The sequence below is a fragment of the Pelobates fuscus genome, chromosome 11 (genome assembly GCF_036172605.1).
Source record: "Pelobates fuscus isolate aPelFus1 chromosome 11, aPelFus1.pri, whole genome shotgun sequence".
In the NCBI taxonomy this organism is placed as follows: Eukaryota; Metazoa; Chordata; class Amphibia; order Anura; family Pelobatidae; genus Pelobates; species Pelobates fuscus.
Genome location: NC_086327.1, coordinates 119,894,220 through 119,916,168, shown reverse-complemented (window position 1 = coordinate 119,916,168; position 21,949 = coordinate 119,894,220). Strand labels below are relative to the sequence as shown.

Genomic DNA, 21,949 nt, shown 5'->3' with positions numbered 1-21,949 from the left:
CGACCATAGGAACCTTGAATATCTTCATTCCAACAAAACACTCTCTGCCAGACAAGTACGCTGGAATCTTTTCTTTTCCCGTTTCAATTTTCAAATCATCTACAGACCTGGATCCAGAAATAAAAAGGCAGATGCCCTGTCCAGAATTCACCAAGATCTTCCTGTAAACGAAACTCAACCTCCTAAAATCATAGGTATTATTTCGTCATTAACTGATGATATTAAACATCTCAAAGAAGAAGATCTTGAACTTCCCAAACAAGGCAATCTATCAAAAAAGGACGGTTTGTACTACTTCAAAGACAGGTTATACATTCCTCCCTTGTTTAGGAATAAAATACTCTCCTTGATTCATGATTCCCCTCTGGCTGGTCATCCTGGTACAAGAAAAACACTGGAGCTGTCTAAAAGATATTACTGGTGGCCTCGCCAGGACAGAACCATAGAATCTTATGTCAAAAACTGTCCAACCTGTCTGAGATCAAAATCTGACCATCATCCACCATTCGGTCAATTACTGAGCCTACCTGTTCCAGAAAGACCTTGGCAGTCCATCTCAATGGATTTCTTGGTAGAACTCCCTCCTTCGCAACATCATACCACCATTCTGGTAGTGGTAGACCGTTTCACCAAGATGTCCCATTTTATTCCTTTAAAGAAATTACCCTCTTCATCTGAACTTGCAAAAGTATTCATCAACAACATCGTGAAACTTCATGGTCTTCCTGAAGAAATCATATCAGACAGAGGAACACAGTTCACCTCCAAATTCTGGAATGAGATGTGTTCCTCCCTCAACATTCAACGTAAATTATCTTCAGCCTATCATCCTCAAACCAACGGACAAACAGAGAGAGTTAACCAATGTCTTGAACAATACTTGCGATGTTATTGCTCTCATTTACAAGATGATTGGATCACGTGGTTACCAATGGCAGAGTTCTCATACAACAACTCGGTACACTCTAGTAGCAAAATGACTCCATTCTTCTCAAATTTTGGATTCCATCCTTCTTCATTCCCCGATCAAGGACTTCCTTCTTCTAATCCATACGTCTCCAACCATAACTCGTTCATGTCTGCCCTCTTCCTCAGGTTACGTGATAACCTTAAAAATGCATCATCTGCTCAGAAAAAGTTTTTCGATACTGGTAGACGACCTTCCCCTACTTACAAGGTTGGTGATCTAGTATGGCTCTCTTCAAAAAACATTGTTACCAACCGTCCCTCAAAGAAACTAAGTTCACTCTTCCTTGGCCCTTTTCGTATATTGTCACTCATCAACGAAAACGTGGTTAGATTGAAACTTCCACCTACCATGAAGCTGCATCCAGTCTTCCATGTGTCGTTGCTTAAACCACACCACTCCGACCCTTTCATGAGGGATGTTCATACCACTCCTGATCCCATTCTGGTACAAGGTGAAGAGGAATACGAGGTTCAGAGGATTCTCGACTCACGAATCCATCGTGGTTCCTTACAATATCTTGTCCGGTGGAAGGGCTACGGAGTTGACGAAGACTCATGGGTGTCGTCCTCCGCGGTGCACGCTCGTCGACTTATCAACGCGTACCATGCTCGCTACCCATCCAGACCTCGTTGACAGCATCCGGTGGCTGCTTCTTATGAGGGGGGTTCTGTCAGACCTTCCGGCATTCGCTAACCGTGGACTTCCGGGTTCTCGGAGCGCGGCCACTCCCCCTCCTATGACGTGGTCGTTCCCAGGGTTCATAGAGAGCCCGCGTCAACACCACAGTGCTTGATCAACTCGAAAGCTCCCGCGAACTTCAAACTGAATAATTACTTCTACTGTGTATCGGACCCGGACTGTTTAATCATTTACCCTCCTTCTCCTCTCCTACGACCTCGGACTGTTTTTGGATATTCTCTTGCCTGCTGCAACCTCGATTCTCTCTGGAATCTCCATCACCAATTTGGATTATCACTCCTTCATAAGTTAAGTAAACCAGATTGGCTCAACCTTAATATAGAACCATCCTAAATCTAAGTGGTTCGCTATCTGCTCCACATCAACTCATAATCTTGTTTCCAACACCTACTTATTAATTATCTGCATCCTAATTTGGAACTTCTCGCTGGTTGTGTTAAAATTACCTTATCCTAAAACAACTTCAAACACCGCTGCTGGTTATAACCTGCCAGGAATTAAAGAGACAGTTCAATTTGATTATCTTTTTTATTTAAAGTAATAAACGTTATCAAACTCAGAAATCTGCAGTTGTTTCCATCTTATCAACAATTGAGCGTTACAGTACAGCCCCTATTCCCTTACTACAGTCCTTACCCCCACTACAGCCCCTCTCCCCCAATTGCTGCCCATATCCCCCACACTACAGCCCCTGTTCCCACTTGCAGCCATCAACCTACTTCAGTCCCTAACCCCCTACTACAGCCCCAATTCCCCACTACATTTACTAAGCCCCCAATTACAGCCCCTAACTCTTAACTACAGCCCCTGTCCCCCTACTACAGCCCCTAACTACTCAATTACAGCCCCTAACTCTCAACTACAGCCCCTGTCCCCCTGTCCCTGGGGTGGGGGGGGGGAGGGGGGGCAGCATAATTCATCTTCACCTGTGTAGCCAAAAATCTTTGCACCGGCCCTGGATGTGTACCATACAGTTTTTAGGGCCTCATTGTTTATTGCTGTTTCCAGGAAATCCACACTGATTACCCTTAAAGAAAGATCACAGTGATTTCTAAACTTTAGACTTTAATACTAACTATGGCTATTAGAACACAGCCTATTGGTATGGATAGATGACCCCTACTAAAATCTTGGTACTACATTCCCCATGTATATGAACTGGGTTGCAAATATTAAAGGGGGGAGAAGTGAGGCTTCTATATGATGCCACCAACACTAAATTATAACTTTCTCTGGTAGACTAAGTGGATTTTTAAAACATGTATTATTAGGAAGTGAATTTTTAAGATTAAAAAATAAATTAGGTTAATTAGGTAAATGGCATACCAGTTAACCTTCAGAAGACTGGAGTGTCTCTTTAAGTTGTATTGCAATCAAGATAGTATTACAGCAAATATTCACATGATGGCAGGGTGCCAGTGACAAGCATCCAAAATTAAAGGATTGATGCATTTCATCAATACTGTAACACATACTCTTCTTTATCTGTGCTTAGGAGTGAATGACAAATTAAGTACGAAACATTAAGTATTCTGGTATTTTTTGGAATTGTGTACTAAATCCTTCACATATTGGAGTGTTCTCTGAAAATGATAATCAGAATTCTGGCATGCATGCAGTGATCAACGGAGTTCAAAGAGTTCACCACCAAGTTGATTTTTCCTTTGACTTTCCTCATTTGGGGAAAAGTACTGCCACCTAGAGGAGTAAATGATGTTTTCATACTCCACCATAATAATATTTTAATAATTAATATTTTTCTTTTTTTTAATTCGCAAAGCCTAGCGTGTAGAAGCAAGGGGGATTGCATCAACATGGCTGCTTCACAGTTTAAGATTCCGTTCCAATCAGCAGCGCACCAGGCTGAGCCTTCCGTTATCTAGCATTTCAGAAAGCGGAAGGACTTTTCCCACACAGGCGCGGACTGGGAACGAAAAGCAGTCCTGGGAAAAAGTTCTATACCAGCCCAATAATATGTGGCGCCAGCATAGTGTGCATATATGAAGGAGGAAAATAAAACTTAAACCTATTACTCTAATGTGAAATAAAGCACTCACAGGACTTCAAAATAAGCAATGCATTTGCATATTATTAATATTTCAGTCCAACTACCTTGACATATTAAGAAAAGCTTGGTTATGTGACTGAAATGGTGAATGTATACTGTTGCACAGTGGTTAAGACAATTAAAAGAGGGGATAAGAAGCACAAAAAGGGACAAGAGATTCATAAGGAAGGTTAAGAGAAACAGGTGAAGATGCATTTTTATGCGGTGGGTGGATGCATCTTCGCCTTCTTCTCCTGCTCTCCCTGTAACTCGATTCCTTAGCACTGGAGCTCTTGTTCCTGATCCTGCTTTGCTCTACAGAAGGAAGAGGTTCACCTACTGGAACCTGGAGCCTGGTCGTAGGTTCAGGGTGCAGAGCAGACGGCGAGATACCAGCCCAGCAGCTGTGGTTCGTGGAGTCTGCAGTACTTATGGTGGCTACGCAGTAGTTATGGTGTCTATGGTGCTGATGGTCCTTTGGTGAGCGCTAGGAGCATCCTTTCTATGGTCCAACTTCCAGCCAGCCTGGAGGCAACCGTAACAATGACCTCCCTACAACGCCTGTGCATGCTCCTGAAGAGGTGGCGGATGGTCTCCTGAGGGATCTCCTCCCAGATCTGGACTAAAGCATCTGCCAACTCCTGGACAGTCTGTGGTGCAACGTGACGTTGGTGCATGGAGCGAGACATGATGTTCCAAATGTGCTCAATTGGATTCAGGTCTGGGGAACGGGCGGGACAGTCAATAGCATCAATGCCTTTTTCTTGCAGGAACTGCTGACACACTCCAGCCACATGAGGTCTAGCATTGTCTTTCATTAGGAGGAACACAGGGCCAACCACACCAGCATATGGTCTCACAAGGGGTCTGAGGATCTCATCGCGGTACCTAATGGCAGTCAGGCTACCTCTGGTGAGCACATGGAGGGCTGTGCGGCCCCCTAAAGAAATGCCACCCCACACCATTACTGACCCACTGCCAAACCGGTCATGCTGGAGGATGTTGCAGGCAGCAGAACATTCTCCACGGCGTCTCCAGACTCTGTCACGTCTGTCACATGTGCTCAGTGTGAACCTGCTTTCATCTGTGAAGAGCACAGGGCGCCAGTGGCAAATTTGCCAATCTTGGTGTTCTCTGGCAAATGCCAAACGTCCTGCATGGTGTTGGGCTGTAAGCACAACCCCCACCTGTGGACGTCGGGCCCTCATACCACCCTCATGGAGTCTGTTTCTGACCATTTGAGCAGACACATGCACATTTGTGGCCTGCTGGAGGTCATTTTGCAGGGCTCTGGCAGTGCTCCTCCTGTTCCTCCTTGCACAAAGGCGGAGGTTGCGGTCCTGCTGCTGGGTTGGTGCCCTCCTACGGCCTCCTCCACGTTTCCTGATGTACTGGCCTGTCTCCTGGTAGCGCCTTCATGCTCTGGACACTACGCTGACAGACACACAGGGCCGGATTTAGATGAAAAGAGGCCCTAAGCTATTCCACTTATGAGGCCCTTTCACCTCCCATTTTTAAGTTTGTAAATTACATGAGAGACAATAAAATACATCATTACTGTGATATATATCAATATGTTAAATGGAACATGTTGTGATTGGTACTAACCTTTATAAAAAATGTGGCACGGATAATAAATTATAAAAAAGTCGAGATGAGGAGGGGGGGTGCTTGTGAGAGGGAGGGGGGGATGAGGAGAGGGGGGGTGATTGTGAGAGGGAGGGGGTTGATGAGGAGAGGGGGGCTGACTAACAAAATTACCTTAAATCCCTGGTGGTCCAGTGGGGGCTGCCTGGTGGTCCGGTGGGGTCCCTGGTGGTACGGTGGCCCTCATTTCCGGTCTCCGCAGAGCTGCAGACCATGGATCTTGCGAGACCCAATCAGAGTGTTACCGTGGTAACCTGCGGCAACGCTCTGATTGGGCAGTGCACGCGAGATCCATGGTCTGCAGCTCTGCACATCTGCAGGAGGGGTATTGCAGTCTGCCCCGGGCACCCCCCTAGTAAGTGGCACCCGGGGCGGACCGCCCCCCCCACCCCCCCTTAGTACGCCACTGGTTATATCATATGCGTATAATTTCTCCTTATTTTCCGTTCAGTGTTTTAGTGTTCACTGTTTTTAGAATAGTGTAATTTTAATTTTGCTAACAATTTGAATGTAGGCCCTCTTGATCTTGAGGCCCTAGGCTGAAGCCTAGTTAGCCTATAGGAAAATCCGGCCCTGCAGATACAGCAAACCTTTTTGCCACAGCTCGCATTGATGTGCCATCCTGGATGAGCTGCACTACCTGAGCCACTTGTGTGGGTTGTAGACTCCATCTCATGCTACCACTAGAGTGAAAGCACCGCAAGCATTCAAAAGTGACCAAAACATCAGCCAGGAAGCATAGGAACTGAGAAGTGGTCTGTCCTGCAGAACCACTCCTTTATTGGGGGTGTCTTGCTAATTGCCTATAATTTCCACCTGTTGTCTATCCCATTTGCACAACATGTGAAATTGATTGTCGCTCAGTGTTGCTTCCTAAGTGGACAGTTTGATTTCACAGAAGTGTGATTGACTTGGAGTTACATTATGTTGTTTAAGTGTTCCCTTTATTCTTTTGATCAGTGTACAAACAGGTAGTGATATCCTTACTATATGTATCCCTGGGTGTCCTCCTTCTATTGATGGCTGTTTTATGATCTACATAATTCATTTTCTGCACTTTCAGAGTGTAATGGTGTCATGGAGACAGGCACTGAGGGTAGTGGTGTTGTGGAGAGAGGCACTGAGGCTAGTGTTGTTGTGCAGAGAGGCACTGAGGCTAGTGGTGTTGTGCAGAGAGGCGCTGAGGCTTGTGGTGTTGTGCAGAGAGGCGCTGAGGCTAGTGGTGTTGTGCAGAGAGGCGCTGAGGCTAGTGGTGTTGTGCAGAGAGGCGCTGAGGCTAGTGGTGTTGTGCAGAGAGGCGCTGAGGCTAGTGGTGTTGTGCAGAGAGGCGCTGAGGCTAGTGGTGTTGTGCAGAGAGGCGCTGAGGCTAGTGGTGTTGTGCAGAGAGGCGCTGAAGCTAGTGGTGTTGTGCAGAGAGGCGCTGAGGCTAGTGGTGTTGTGCAGAGAGGCGCTGAGGCTAGTGGTGTTGTGCAGAGAGGCGCTGAGGCTAGTGGTGTTGTGCAGAGAGGCGCTGAGGCTAGTGCTGTTGTGCAGAGAGGCGCTGAGGCTAGTGCTGTTGTGCAGAGAGGCGCTGAGGCTAGTGGTGTTGTGCAGAGAGGCTTGAAGACTAATAGAAAGCCTAATAGAAAGCAGTTGTTGTTGGGGGATTCCATCATAAGAGGTGTGGAGATGGACAATGGTGGTCTTGTGAGGTGTCTTCCCGGAGCTACTGCTCACAGAGACAGGAGACGTATCTGTAATATTGTTAAGCAAGCAAAGCAGGAAGGGGAATTGGATGTACTTGTCCATTTAGGGACACATGATTTGGCTTGCAATGAGGTTTCAGAGGTTAAGGAAGTTTTTTGTGTTTTTTCCAATGATATACGGCAGGTTGCTTCCACACTGTCATTCTCTGAAGTTCTGCCTGTGCATAATACTCAGAATGACAGGCGGATGCGTATTAGGGATTTTAACTTGTGGCTTGGTGAATGGTGTTGGGAGCAAGGATTTGGCTTTATTTCTCATGGTAGCTCTGTTTGGAATGGAAATAAACTGTACAAAAAAGATGGTTTGCATCTTTCTCAAAAGGGAACAAATGTTCTCAGTGAGCAGTTCAGAGGTTTTGCTAGGATGTATTTAAACTAGGGGGGGGGAGGGGGGGGCAAAAGGGTGATAAAACATCAATCCAATTGTCCCCCAAAACAAGGACAGAAGGTGCCTGTAGCAAGTGTGTTAAAAATGATAAGCTTAGAGTCATGTCTACAAATGCTTGTAGTTTAGGGAATAAGATCCATGAACTTGTGGCAATAATGGCAACTGATAGTGTAGATTTAGTCGCTGTTACTGAGACATGGTATAATGAGAAAAATGACTGGGATATAGCAATACCAGGGTACTCTTTATATAGAAAAGACAGGGAAGGCAAGAAAGGGGGAGGGGTGGCCCTGTATGTGAAGGATAGCATAAAATCTAGCCTAATAAAGGTTAGTGAGGCGAACATAGAGTCCGTTTTGGGTTACGTTAGAATTTGGTAATCACACAGTAACTTGTGTAGGTGTGATTTATAGGCCCCCAGGACAAATTGAAGAGTTAGATAATCTACTAGTTGAAGAAATAGCTAAAATGACAATGAAGGGGGAAGTTATCATCATGGGTGACTTTAATCTTCCTGATGTGAATTAGAAAACAAAAATAGCTACTTGTGCCAGGAGCACACATATTCTAAACTCCTTACTGGAATTGTCTCTAAAACAAGTTGTTGAGGAGCCAACTCGTAAAGAGGCCATACTAAATTTAGTGTAAACAAATAGAGATTTGGTATCAGATATTACTGTAGGTGAAAGTTTAGGATACAGTGATCATCAGTCAGTGTGGTTTAATATAAGACCAGTGACTGAGTCACACCACACAAAAACAAAAGTTTTAGACTTTAGAAAAACAGATTTCTCTAAAATTAGAATATGTGTAAAGGAGTCATTATCAGACTGGAGCAATTTAAATGGAGTCCAAGAGAAATGGGATTATTTAAAAGTTGCACTACGGAAGGCAACAGAAAATTGCATTAGGTTTGTCAGTAAAAGCAAAAAATTCAAGAAACCACTGTGGTACTCCAAAATAGTAAAAAAAACAAGTTAGCATTTAGTAATTATAAAAAAAAACAGAGTGAGGAAGACAGAATGACCTATAAGACTAGGCAGAAAGAGGCTAAGCAAGTTATAAGAGCTTCCAAATCACACACAGAAGAGAAAATAGCACAGTCATTAAAAAAGGGGGACAGAACTTTTTTTAGATACATAAATGAGAAAAGTAAAGCAAGGATTAGTTAGATTAAAAGCAAAAGAAGGAATGTATGTAGATGAGGATAAAGGTCTAGCTTACTGCCTCAATTAATATTTTTGTTCGGAATTTACAGATGAAAATTAAGGAAAGGGACCTCAGTTAAGAAAAAGGATAAATTAGTCATTTATTACACGTGAGTTTACAGAGGAAGAGGTTCTATTTCAACTGTCAAAAGTAAAGACAAATAAGTCAATGGGGCCTGATGGAATACACCCAAAGCTATTAAAAGAGCTTAGTGGTGTACTAGCAAAACCATTAACAGATTTATTTACCCAATCATTGTTAACAGGTGTAGTCCCAGAAGATTGAAAGTTAGCGAATGTTGTGCCCATTCACAAGAAAGGTAATAGGGAGGAGTCGGGCAACTATAGGCCAGTAAGCCTTACTTCAGTAGTGGGGAAAGTGATGGAAACCATGTTAAAGGATAGGATTGTTGAACATCTAAAAACACATGGATTTCAAGATCAGAGACAACATGGGTTTACTTCAGGGAGCTCATGCCAAACTAATCTTATTGATTTTTTTGATTGGGTAACTAAAATTATAGATCAGGGTGGTGCAGTAGACATTGCTTACCTAGATTTCAGTAAGGCTTTTGACACTGTTGCACATAGAAGGCTTATCAATAAACTGCAATCTTTGAGTTTGGATTCCAATATTTTTGAATGGGTAAGGCAGTGGCTGAGTGACAGGCAAAAGAGGGTTGTAGTCAATGGAGTATATTCGAAGCTTGGGCTTTTCACCAGTGGGGTATCTCAGGGATCTGTACTTGGACCCATTCTCTTTAATATTTTTATTAGTGATATTGCAGAAGGTCTTGATGGTAAGGTGTGTCTTTTTGCGGATGATACTAAGATATGTAACAGGGTTGATGTTCCAGGAGGGATAAGCCAAATGGCAAATGATTTAGGTAAACTAAAAAAATGGTCAGAGTTGTGGCAACTGACATTTAATGTGGATAAGTGCAAGATAATGCATCTTGGATGTAAAAACCCAAGGGCAGAGTACAGAATATTTGATAAAGTCCTAACCTCAACATCTGAGGAAAGGGATTTAGGGGTGATTATTTCTGATGACTTAAAGGTAGGCAGACAATGTAATAGAGCAGCAGGAAATGCTAGCAGAATGCTTGGTTGTATAGGGAGAGTTATTAACAGTAGAAAGAGGGATGTGCTCATGCCATTGTACAGAACACCGGTGAGACCTCACTTGGAGTACTGTACACAGTACTGGAGACCATATCTTCAGAAGGATATTGATACCTTAGAGAGAGTTCAAAGAAGGGCTACTAAACTGGTTCATGGATTGCAGGTTAAAAGTTACCAGGAAAGGTTAAAGGATCTTAACATGTATAGCTTGGAGGAAAGACGAGACAGGGGGGATATGATAGAAACATTTAAATACATAAAGGGAATCAACACAGTAAAGGAGGAGACTATATTTAAAAGAAGAAAAACTACCACAACAAGAGGACATAGTCTTAGTTTGTGCACAAACTAAAAAGTTCAAAGGATGCAAAAAAAACAAAAAAACAATACAACCTTTTAAGATAAAAACCTACCAATTGCATTAAAGTTGCATTGGTGTCTGGAGTGGTCCTGTAATGGGAAGTGTCTTTTGTTGGTGCACATAGTAACTCTTTGGCATGCTGCAAAATAGATTTAAATAGATGTATCCACTGAGCACAGTTTTTCCTGTTTTGTCCATGTGGGTTCAAGGCCAGTATACCTTCAGGCTGATGTGGGGCTGCCTAGGGTTACTGCATGTAGCATAAACGAGTCACAGACCAGCGTAAAGAAGCTTCTGGTTGGGGACAGGGAACAGGAGCTCCTCTACCCCAGTCTGTGGATCGCCCATGCTACGTGGATGTATAGGGGAGGGGGGAGACACATGAAAGAGTTGGGGGGTATGAGACACATGGAAGGTCTTTGGGGTGAATTAGACACATGGAGGCGCTGGTGGAAATTAGACACATAGAGAAGCTGGGGAGATGAATGAGACAAATGGATGTGCTGGAGGGATTGAGACACATGGTGGGGCTGGAGGGAGGAATGAGACACATAGAGGGGCTGAGAAAGGGGAAGAAGAGAAACACAGATGGACTGGGATGAGGAAAGACATAGAAAGGCTGGGGAAAGGGAGAAAGAGACAAAGGGGCAGGGCTAAGAGACACAAGAAAGGGGCTTGGTGGAGAGAGACACACACAAAAGGGACTGGGGGAAGAAGACAAACAGAGAAGCTGTAGAAGGGGAAAAAGAGTCACACAAAATGTTGTCATTGACACAAGAGGGGTGTAAGACATGCAAAGGGGAAAAATGGGAGATAATATACACTAAAGCAGGTAAGACAATCCAAAGAGGAGGTAATAAACACAAAAGGGGGCAAGAAATGCATAAGGAAGGTCGCACGCAGTAACAGGTGAAGATGCATTTTTAATGCGGTGGGTAGATGCATCTTCGCCTTCTCCTGCTCTCCCTGTAACTCGGTTCTTTAGCACTGCAGTCTATGCTGAAGAGTTGATTGACAGGTCAGAGAAAGACCGTAGCTAAGGGAGTATGAAGAGCATAGCAATCCCTGTAGTGATTATAGCTATCCCCTACAAACATGAGTCAAGGCTGCAAGTTAGAGGGACACGTCATTCTGTTTATTGACACCCAAAGGGCTTTCTTATATGCAGGTTTCCCTTAGATAGGACCACCCACATGGTGTTACAAAACAACCAATCACACACGTACATTACAGAAAACACTCCTAGCAATTACACACAAAATCCTCCCCCTCTGCCTGTGATATAATTATGGTACACAATACTTAACATAATTATCACAGGCAGGAAAAATACAGTTTTTACACATACACTGTAACTTTAAAACCATACATCCAATCTCCATGCAAAATTATATATTATTAATCAGCACAATTTAAATATAAACATAACCAAAAATCACACAAATCCCTCCAGTGGATAAAAAGTTAGATGGAAGTCCTTTATGACTGGAGTCCTTTTATGCAGAAAAATGACTTTGAACAGGACTTAGTCTCTGCAGCTGAAAGTTCAGTGTAGGAGAAGGCAAGACCTTGTTTGAATGAACAAATATGGCTGCCGCCACGTCTTCGTTTGCACGAACAGCGGCCACCCAGCGCTCGGCAATTAACTTGCAGTAACCTCACAGCCTGGGAGGTAAATTGCCTGCACACTTCCACTTCTGGGTGGTCTGCCTGTGTGGTACTTGGTTCAGTAAGCCCCATTTACTGAACCAAGTTGGAGAAAGCCAGGAACACAGTATATTAAAGGTTTGGGGACACCGTCTTAAAGGGGCTTTGTTCAACAAAGTCACAATATGTCCCCAGACGGTTCTTAAAGGGCCATACACACCCAATAAAAGTCCATAAGTTTTCAGGGGCACAATCTCCCAGGGGCCATAGTCATGAGGAAGGAGGCTGGCAAATAGGCTTCTCCACAACCCAGGGAAGCAGGGCAATTTGTCATTTAAAGGGCCAGTTACAAATGGCAGTTTGTAACAGTCATAAAGGCACGTGGAGGCCACACACACTGCTGAGCCTCATTTTGACTTGTTTTAAGGACAGTAAATCAAAGTTGGGTCAGCCAGTAGTGTGTTTTTCCACTTTAATTTTGAGTGTGACTCCAAATCCAGACCTCCATGGGTTGAAAATTTTGATTTCCATTTTTTCATTGTTGTGTGATTTTGTTGTCAGCACATTCAACTATGTAAAGAACAAAGTATTTCAGAAGAATATTTAAGTCATTCAGATCTAGGATGTGTTATTTTTGTGTTCCCTTTATTTTTTGAGCAGTGTATATTCTCTCACTGAAAGCCCCCCAACAGTCCTGATGTTGGGCTTCTGTCCCACAGTCCTCATTTAGTTCCCTAGTGTCCCACAACTTGGGACAAAAGGGAACCGTCCTCAGGGCAGCACAGCGGAAGTGAATCACTAGATGTGTCCCTTTCCCCCTAGAGTAACTTACATGCCCCTGGCAAATAAAGGGTTAAAAAACATTGAAACAAATTGTCCTGCTCCTCTGATGTCACTCTGATAGGGGTATAGTGCACATATGCACATTAGGCCTTACCCTGCCCTGAGTCAATGCTTTCCTATGGGGATTTTGAAGATGCTGGATGTCCTCATGCACAGCGTGAGGATGTCCAACGTGGATTTACAGAGTTAAACTCTGTTAAAATGCAGGAAGCACCTCTACTGGCTGTCTGGTAGATGTCTTAACCCTGCAATATAATCATTGCATTTTCTCTGAAACTGTAATATTTCCGCTAACAGGGTTAAGGGGACATGGGCATTTCACCCTGACCACTTCAATGAGAGGAGTTGCCTGGCTGCCTATAGTGTCCATTTAAAGATACACTATTCTGAGCATTATTGCTGTGGAGCTCTGTTATACACCAAGATACATTGATAATATTGAGCTCCTAGAAAAGAGGGGCATTGAGATAGAAAAAAGAATCAGATGGATTTGGGTCCAAAATAGGGACTGTCATTCCTAAATAGAGACACTTGAGAGGTGTGCAAACATGCCTATATCAGTTCTTTAGTTGGTGGGACAGCGCTTTTTTTTTTTTATAGGCGTCACCAGTGATGTCAGATGCCTCGTTCAGGCCTACCTACCCATCCCTATCTGCATATCTCCCAATGTTGCAGCAAAGTTGCAACTTAAAAGCAGCTTATTCAGTGTTGTTAACTGAGTGCATACGGAGGAGTAGCAGACAGGCTTATGGTAATTTAGTCTACAAAACATTTTTGGTGCATATAAAGTTCTGAGCATTCAAAAACAATACAGCATATTAATGAAAGGTTAAAAGCTATCAAACCCATTAAAGTTGTATTGGTACTTGGACTGTCCCATTAAATAGCCATCCAGAGTAGTTCATGTTATTCAAATTATTTTGCTGTCATATTGATGTCACCTTACATCCCCTTATACCATGACAACACAACAAGAGAGGAAAGAGGCAAGTGTCCATAAATAAGGACTCTGCCAAATGCTAAACTCTAATGACTAATACAAAGAAAAAGAGTTGCTTCCCTTGACCAAGTGTGTTAATAAAACAGTAATTATATGCAGGAATACTTACAATGTCTTTATATAAACACTATAAAAATGGGGATCATATTTGTCAGCTGCAATGTATGTCATTGTATAATTTAGTATATTTTATTTAATAAACTCCAAGAGATAAGAATTCATTTAGAGCATTTACACTTTTATTTTTCAAATAACAATGCCTATATATGTAAATAAAGATGTTAAACAAAAACTGCCATGTTTCAATCAAATTATCCTTTTATTCAAAGAATATATCTTATTTTTTACAGATAGATTCAACATCGCTTAAACAAGGTAATGATTTTATTATATATTTTTTTTTCTTTGGTGACAATCTTACAATATAGATTTTGGTTTAATAAACCTTATTTTAAAATTGGTATCTTTTTCATTACTATGTGTCTACACGTTTCCATATAACATGCAATGGACTTTTTTGATACCTCTTTGATTTTACGTGCCAGGATAAAAATACCAGAGGTATGATTGCAGATATCAAACATTACTTTATCATAATCTCTCGGGAGGACTTCTAGGTCCACAATGGAAAACCCATTGTCTGTTAAGACTTTCCTGAGAAAGGTTTCACTAAGGTTTATGAGAGTGAATTGCTGTGATCCACATCGGAATATTGTACTACCCAATATGCTACCGATGATTAGGTGCCCTCCTATTTTTAGAAGAGATGATAGATTTCTGATTACTTTTCCGTAGGCCACCTCGTCTTTACAAGCACATTCCAAGCAACCTACAGTAAGAATGCAGTCAACCTTTGGCAAGACCAGTGGATCTAAAGGGTTACTTTTGGTAACTTCGCACTTGATCACTCTCTTAATAGTCTTCCTAAGTTTTTCATGTTTCTCTGCAAGCTTCCCGCTAAAAAATACAAAAAAAACATAGGATTAAATGTTACATGAACTTAAATTAGTTTTTTTGTTTAAATATATATTTTTATTATAAATTTGATTACAAGTCAAAAATGCAAAAACATACAACAACAAATGACCAGACTTATATTTGTCAATATACATATCGATGACGCTATGTTATATTTAAACTTCAATATACAAACATACCAATAAAATTACACCTAACATACATCATTAATTTCACTCATAAATGCTCAAGGGGAGGGGAAAGAGAGAAAAGAGAGAGTTTTCTCTTTTCATCTTCCTTCTCCTCTCTCTCCTCAACTCTTTCCTTTAAAATAGATAAATAGGGATTTTGCCATATTTCATAACTTATTTCTGGGAGATGTTTAGATCGATATAATGCCCAGGGATTCCATAATTTTTTGTAAATCTTCATATTTTTTATTTTCTTAAAGGAGTATTTTTCCACAGTTCAGTAATAATAAATCTGTGTGTTAATATCACCCCATCATGGTACTGCATTTAGTCTTTTAGGTCTTGAATTTGTTGGTAAGTTCAGTTGAAAAAGAAAGAGTTGAGCATGAAGCTGAAATTTCAACTCATTCTAAATGCATCTTTGTCTTTATGATTCTTTGAATTACAGTTATCCTAGAATTTCCAAATCTAGCAAATATTTTTTTTGTGGATGTTTGTTACATTATCACCTACCTGTCAGCCTAATTCTTTTTCTATATTCTATATTTTACTTACTGTAATTTAATTGTCTTTCATTTTCTCCACATTCAATTAATTGTGACTGCAGAGCATAATGTAAAGGAATATAGATATGTGATGTTAATAATAATAACAATTTGATATCATCGTCATTTAGCTATCACCACAAGATTTTTTTAAAGTGTTTCTATCAGGGCCTAAAGGGACCTAACCGTTTTGTTCTTTTCCATCATTATATAAAAAAAACCTTAATAGCTACAATATAAATGATTACTTTTACTTTGGGCTTAAAACATCTCCAGTGACAATTTTTGATTTGAGTTGGACATGTTTCTGTATTAGAATAAAAAACAAACAAGCAATAAAGGCGCTAAAAAGTGTAAAATATTAGTGCAAATATTAAAAATAAAGGTAGAGCAGCACCTAAAAGTGCACAAGCTCAGAAAACACCATACAAAGAATATAAATACAGCGCACCTTTTTATTTATGTTTCTGTATTAATGTATTACCAAACAAAATGGATTTAATATGATTGAAGGAACACACAATGGCTAGAATCCAAAAGTACATTATGCTTTACCGTGTTCCCAAAAGAACTAACAAATAATGTATCGATCTTGTACAAACCTTTTTGGAATTATTCTTACCTGTAGTAAATGCTAAGTGCAATTTTCTCAGTATGAACTCCAAGTATCCATCTTTAAAGAAAACCCCAGATACAGCACCATAATATGTATCTAAATATATCTGAGGATCAAAGTCACTTTGATAAACTTGTGTGCCAGTGAAAATGGTCGCCATTGTTAATGGGCGTAGTGTCTGAGGCTGAGTGTCTGCTTAACGTGTCTGCCTCCATATATATAGCCCTGTTGAGGTGTCCTAATTCATCGTGAAGCTGTTAATAGGTAAACTTGGCATGGCATTAACTATTGGAGTTTTGTCAATACCTGTATCCCTGCTTGGCAAAAATTCTAACTTTTCCCCACTGATACGAGAGGTAGTCTGACCTGAAATATTAAATGAAGTGGTTTTATTATACTCTAGGTTTTGAACAACACATTAAACGTTTTTTTCAATCAACTACGACTATTCAACTTCACTGATTATATAAGGGACAATTAGAGAGAGTGCAAGAAGCTGATGTAAGTGTCGGCATGATAATCCTTTTATGAAAGATGTAGTTGCTAGGTCAGATTTAAAATCTATTTGGATTTTGCCAAGGCATTTGATACAGTTCCACACAACAGATTAGTGTTGAAACTCAAACAAATTAGACTAGATGAAAATTCTTGTGCTTGGTTAAAACATTGACTTAAAAATAGAGTACAGAAAGTTGTCATTAATGGTACATTTTCAAGCTGGACATAGGTGGTAAGTGGTGTCCCTCAGGGTTCTGTTCTGGGACCCCTTCTATTTAACATGTTTATAAATGATCTTAAAATAAGCATTGAAAGTCATATTTCAGTGTTTGCGGATAACACAAAATTCTGTAAAGTAATACAATGTGAGCAAAATATTACTTTGCTGCAGAGGGATTTAGATAGATTGGGGGATGGGACACTCAAAGGGCAGGTACAATTTCATATAGAAAAATGCAAAGTTATGCACTTCGGGGGAAAGAATACACAAGCAACTTAAACCCTAAATGATAGCGAATTGAGATAACAGCACACGAGAAGGATTTGGGAACTGTTATAGACAACAAACTATGCAACAATGTGCAATGTCAATCAGCAGTGGCTAAGGCCAGTAAGGTATTGTCATGCATGAAAAAAGTTCATTCATTCTCTGGATGAGAATCTAATTTTGCCTATTTATAAAGCACTGGTAATACCACCTCTAAAATATGCTGTGCAATTTTGTTCACCTGTTCTAAAGAAGAATATTATGGCACTAGAAAAAGTGCAGAGGCGGGCTATAAAATTAAAGGAACACTATAGTCACCTAAACAACTTTAGCTTAATGAAGAAGTTTTAGCGTATAGATCAGGGGTAGGCAACCTACGGCACTAGTGCCATTCACGGCACTCGAGGTGCCTTTGTACGGCACTCAAGGCTGCTAAAGCCAAACAGGCTCTGGCCTATCAGGAGTCCCAGTAAAACTTCAGATATCTGCTAATCCGAAAAGGTGGTGAAGGACAATCCTCAATGTAAGCATTGCAGCACGTAGAGGAAGTGATCTCAGATCACTTCCTCCCAGCACTTATGAATGAGAATCCACACAGTAGTAGAGCAGCACGCAGTTGCAGCTCCTGTCTTTGACATGTACCTGGCCGGCCTGGTCCCCACTGGAACCCAGGGAAGTCACCCACACTGCTAGATATAAACAGAAATGCAGAATAACCCTTCCCACCATACAAATAATACGGACAGCCCACACACAAACATACACACAATCCGAACAAACGCAACACCACTAACAATCCACATACATGCACACAACCCCACATGCAGCCTCTCACATGCAATACCCCAAACAGCCCCCACACACTACCAAACACACAATGTGACATATCCATCCACACACACAATTCCACAAGCAGCCCCCATACACAGCTTACATTCATATGTATCATACACAATACCATAAACTACTCATGAACATATACAATATAATAGCTCATATACGCAGGGCCGTCTTTAACGCGGGGCAAATGGGGCAGCTGCACCATGAGCCCCGCTGGCCTCAACTATTTCTCACCCCCCAGCCGGTAATCCGCACACTAAGGAGGCCCACCGGCTGGCCCATGCACAAAGGGCCACCCGGTGGGCTTCTGTCAGCAGGGGTCTGGTCGCGTGTTGAGGCGCTTTAACAGCGCGAGTGGACCCCTTGATTTTCGGCAGCAGGCTGGGAGGAAGGGACGGCCGTGCATCACTTCCTCCCACAAAGAGAGGAGCGCGCGGGAAAGAAGAGTAGGCAGAGTGGAGGGGGGCTGGCCAAGAGAGCCAGACCCCCAACTCCCAACACCTTCAGCCACCAGCAGGAAAGGTAGGAAACTGGAGGGTGGGTTTTAAAGTGTAATTTTGTGTGTGTTTGCTTGTGTGTGTGTGTGTGTGTCAGTATATCTATCTGTGGGTGTGTCAGTATTTGTATGTCTGTGTGTGTGTGTGTGTCAGTATATCAGTGTGTGTGTGTGTGTGTGTCAGTATATCGGTGTGTGTGTGTGTGTCAGTATATCGGTGTGTGTGTGTCAGTATATCGGTGTGTGTGTGTCAGTATATCGGTGTGTGTGTGTCAGTAGATCAGTGTGTGTGTGTGTATGTGTGTCAGTATAACGGTGTGTGTGTCAGTATATCGGTGTGTGTGTCAGTATATCTGTGTGTGTCTGTGTCAGTATATCTGTGTGTGTCTGTGTCAGTATATCGGTGTGTGTGTGTCTGTGTCAGTATATCGGTGTGTGTGTGTCAGTATATCAGTGTGTGTGTGTGTGTGTCAGCATGTCTGTGTGTGTGTGTGTCAGCATGTCTGTGTGTGTCAGCGTTGGGGTGGAGGACATGATTGCACGCCTGGGGAGGAGGGAGGGACGACCGGGTCCAGGGGGCCCCAAGCAAATGCTTTGCCCAGGGTCCAGTCAATATTAAAGACGACCCTGCATATACACACATATACAATGATACAAAGCAATTGCAGTAAAAATAACCCAAGCAGAATACGGCAGCATACACACCTCAATTTAAAAATAAAAATAGGACCGCACGCTACGGGACATCACAATCCTATATCGGCACGGTGCTGCTAAAAGGTTGCCTACCCCTGGTATAGATCATACTTTTCAGGTTTCACTGCTCGATTCACTGTCATTTAGGAGTTAAATCACTTTATTTCTGTTTATGCATCCATTGTCACACCTTCCCTGGCTCTGATTGACATGGCCTGCATGAAGAAAAACTGGTTTCACTTTCAATCAGATGTAATTTACATTAAACAATTGTATCTCTTTCTCTGTAAAATGAACTTTAATCATATACAGGAGGATCTTGCAGGGTCTAGCCAGCTATTAACATAGCAGGGGAGATGAATATCTAAATTAAACAGAACTGGCAATAAAGGAAGGATAAACTTTGGATGACTCTTTACAGGAAATGTTTGGGAAGGCTGTGCAAGTCACATGCAGGGAGGTTTGACTAGAGTTCATAAACAAAGTGATTTAACTGCTAAATGGCAGAGAATTGAGCAGGGAAGCATGATCTATACACCAAAACTGTTCCATTAAGCTTAAGTTGTTTAACAACTTGTGACTATAGTGTCCCTTTAACAAAAGGAATTGAGCATTTTAGCTATGAAGAAAGGTTAACAAATTTTAAACCTCTTTAGTTTAGAAAAACGTTGCCTCAGAGGGGATATGATAACATTATACAAATATATTCGGGGCCAAACCATTGTGTGGAAATCTATTCACAAACAAGACTATACATAGGAAACAAGGTCACACATGGTCTGCCCACCAGCTGGTAAAAATCACTGTTCTGGTTTGAGACTGAAGAGAGCACAGATAGTTACGTATACACGATGCAGATCACAAGCTCCCTAACAATACTGAGAGGGTGCAGGGCCAGTCAGGGATGTCTTTTCATATCTCTGCTGCCTTGTGCAGTTGCCTAGAGTGTGCCAGGGCCAAATGCAAAACACTATTGAATAAAACAGAGTAAATTATCTGTCTCAAGTACGCGTATTAATCAGTAATTACACGTATAAATGTCAAGACTTTTATTTTTGTTAAAGGAACAACCAAATCACTGTTTTAGTGTTTATAAGACCAAGAGTGTCCTAGCACCACTCTAGTGCAATTTGTCAAACTGTTTTAGAATATTTTGAGAATCTATATGGTATATTCGAGCCACCATATCCACATTTTTATTGACTATTGCGCTACCCAACAGATCCAGCATCAGAAATTTTGGGGCCCCTAACACAGCTCAGGGTCCGCCCTAGGGCCCGCCTTCAAATCCAGCCCACAGGAATACACACACACAGACACAAACACACTCACTGTTACAAAAGGACACAGAAGAACACACACAAAGATACACACATACTAACGGACACACATACTGAAACAGACATACACACATAAACAGACACACAGACACATACTAAAATACATACAGACACACTCATGCATAAAGACATACAGACAAACACACACACACACATACATACTGACATACATGCAGACATACATACAGGCATACTCACAGCTCATTTTTCAGTCAACCTCCTGTTTCAGACCTTTTATTTGCAAGAAGATGGCTGGGGCTGATGGGAGTTGGCTGGCTTCCCCCTCCTCACTGTCTGTCTCTTCTATCTCCTGCGTGGAGTCAGCTCGGAGGAAGTGACCGGCCATCACTTCCTCCCAGCACAACTTGTGGCTACCATTTACCAGCTGACATACCAGTTCCCTGAAGATATAGGGCCTATCGGGTGGCTCTAAATGCTTGAGCCACCCAATGGGCCTTATCAGCTTGTGGGCCCTGGTGCAGCCCCCCAGGGCTGCCAGGCCTGTGACAACCATCATGGTTGTCACCCCCTGACAGCAGCCCTTCTACCCAATATGCTACCAATGATTAGGTGTCCTCCTATTTTCAGAAGAGATTATAGATTTCTGATTACTTTTCCATAGGCCCCCTTGTCTTTACAGTAACATTCCAGGCAACTTACATTGAGTACATGAAATACATCCTGCCCTTACCTTTTGGGCCTCTTTATCCCACTGCCTCTAGAATGTAAGCTCATATGAGCAGAATCCTCAACACCCTCTGTTCCTGCGCGTCCTTGTAGCAAATAAATGTCTGTTAGTCCACCTACAGAATTTGTTGGTGCTATAGAAATTATAATCATAAACAGAGTCAACCTTTGACAAAATCAGTGAATCCAAGGGGGTTACTTTTGGTAACATAGCACTTCACCAATCTCTTTAATAGTCTTCCTTAGTTTCTCCTGCTTCTCTGCAAACTTCCCACAATACAAAGAAATGTATTTAAATGTTAAGTGAATTTCTACTCATATCTTTGTAGTTCTCTGAATTGCAGTTATCTTTCCATTCTAGCAAATATGTTTCTTGTGGATGTTTGCTACGTTGTCACCTACCTGCATCCTTCTAACTCGCAGACAAACTTTAATGCAGGTGTCTAGTCAAACAGCCCTGGCTCATTCTTTCTCCGTCTTTCCAGGTACTCTCTGTTGTGGTCAGTAATATTTGTAGCAGTGATCTCACTGAAGGCTTCACAAGGAGACAGCTCCTGGTAAATGGCCAGACCAGGCCCAATATCAATCATGGTGTCTCTCTTAAAGGAACACTATAGTCACCTAAATTACTTTAGCTAAATAAAGCGGTTTTAGTGTATAGATCGTTCCCCTGCAATTTCACTGCTCAATTCACTGCTATTTAGGAGTTAAATCACTTTGTTTCTGTTTATGCAGCCCTAGCCACACCTCCCCTGGCTATGATTGACAGAGCCTGCATGAAAAAAAAAAAAAAAAACGGGTTTCACTTTCAAACAGATGTAATTTACCTTAAAAAATTGTATCTCAATCTCTAAATTGAACTTTAATCACATATAGGAGGCTCTTGCAGGGTCTGGCAAGCTATTAACATAGCAGG

At 41.9% G+C, this 21,949-nt stretch overlaps 1 pseudogene; it reads right to left on the bottom strand.

Annotated features, from left to right (window-relative positions):
• Positions 1–21,623, bottom strand: part of LOC134576966 (indolethylamine N-methyltransferase-like) — a 34,539-nt pseudogene extending 12,916 nt beyond the window's left edge.
• Between the last annotated feature and the right edge of the window lie 326 nt (positions 21,624–21,949).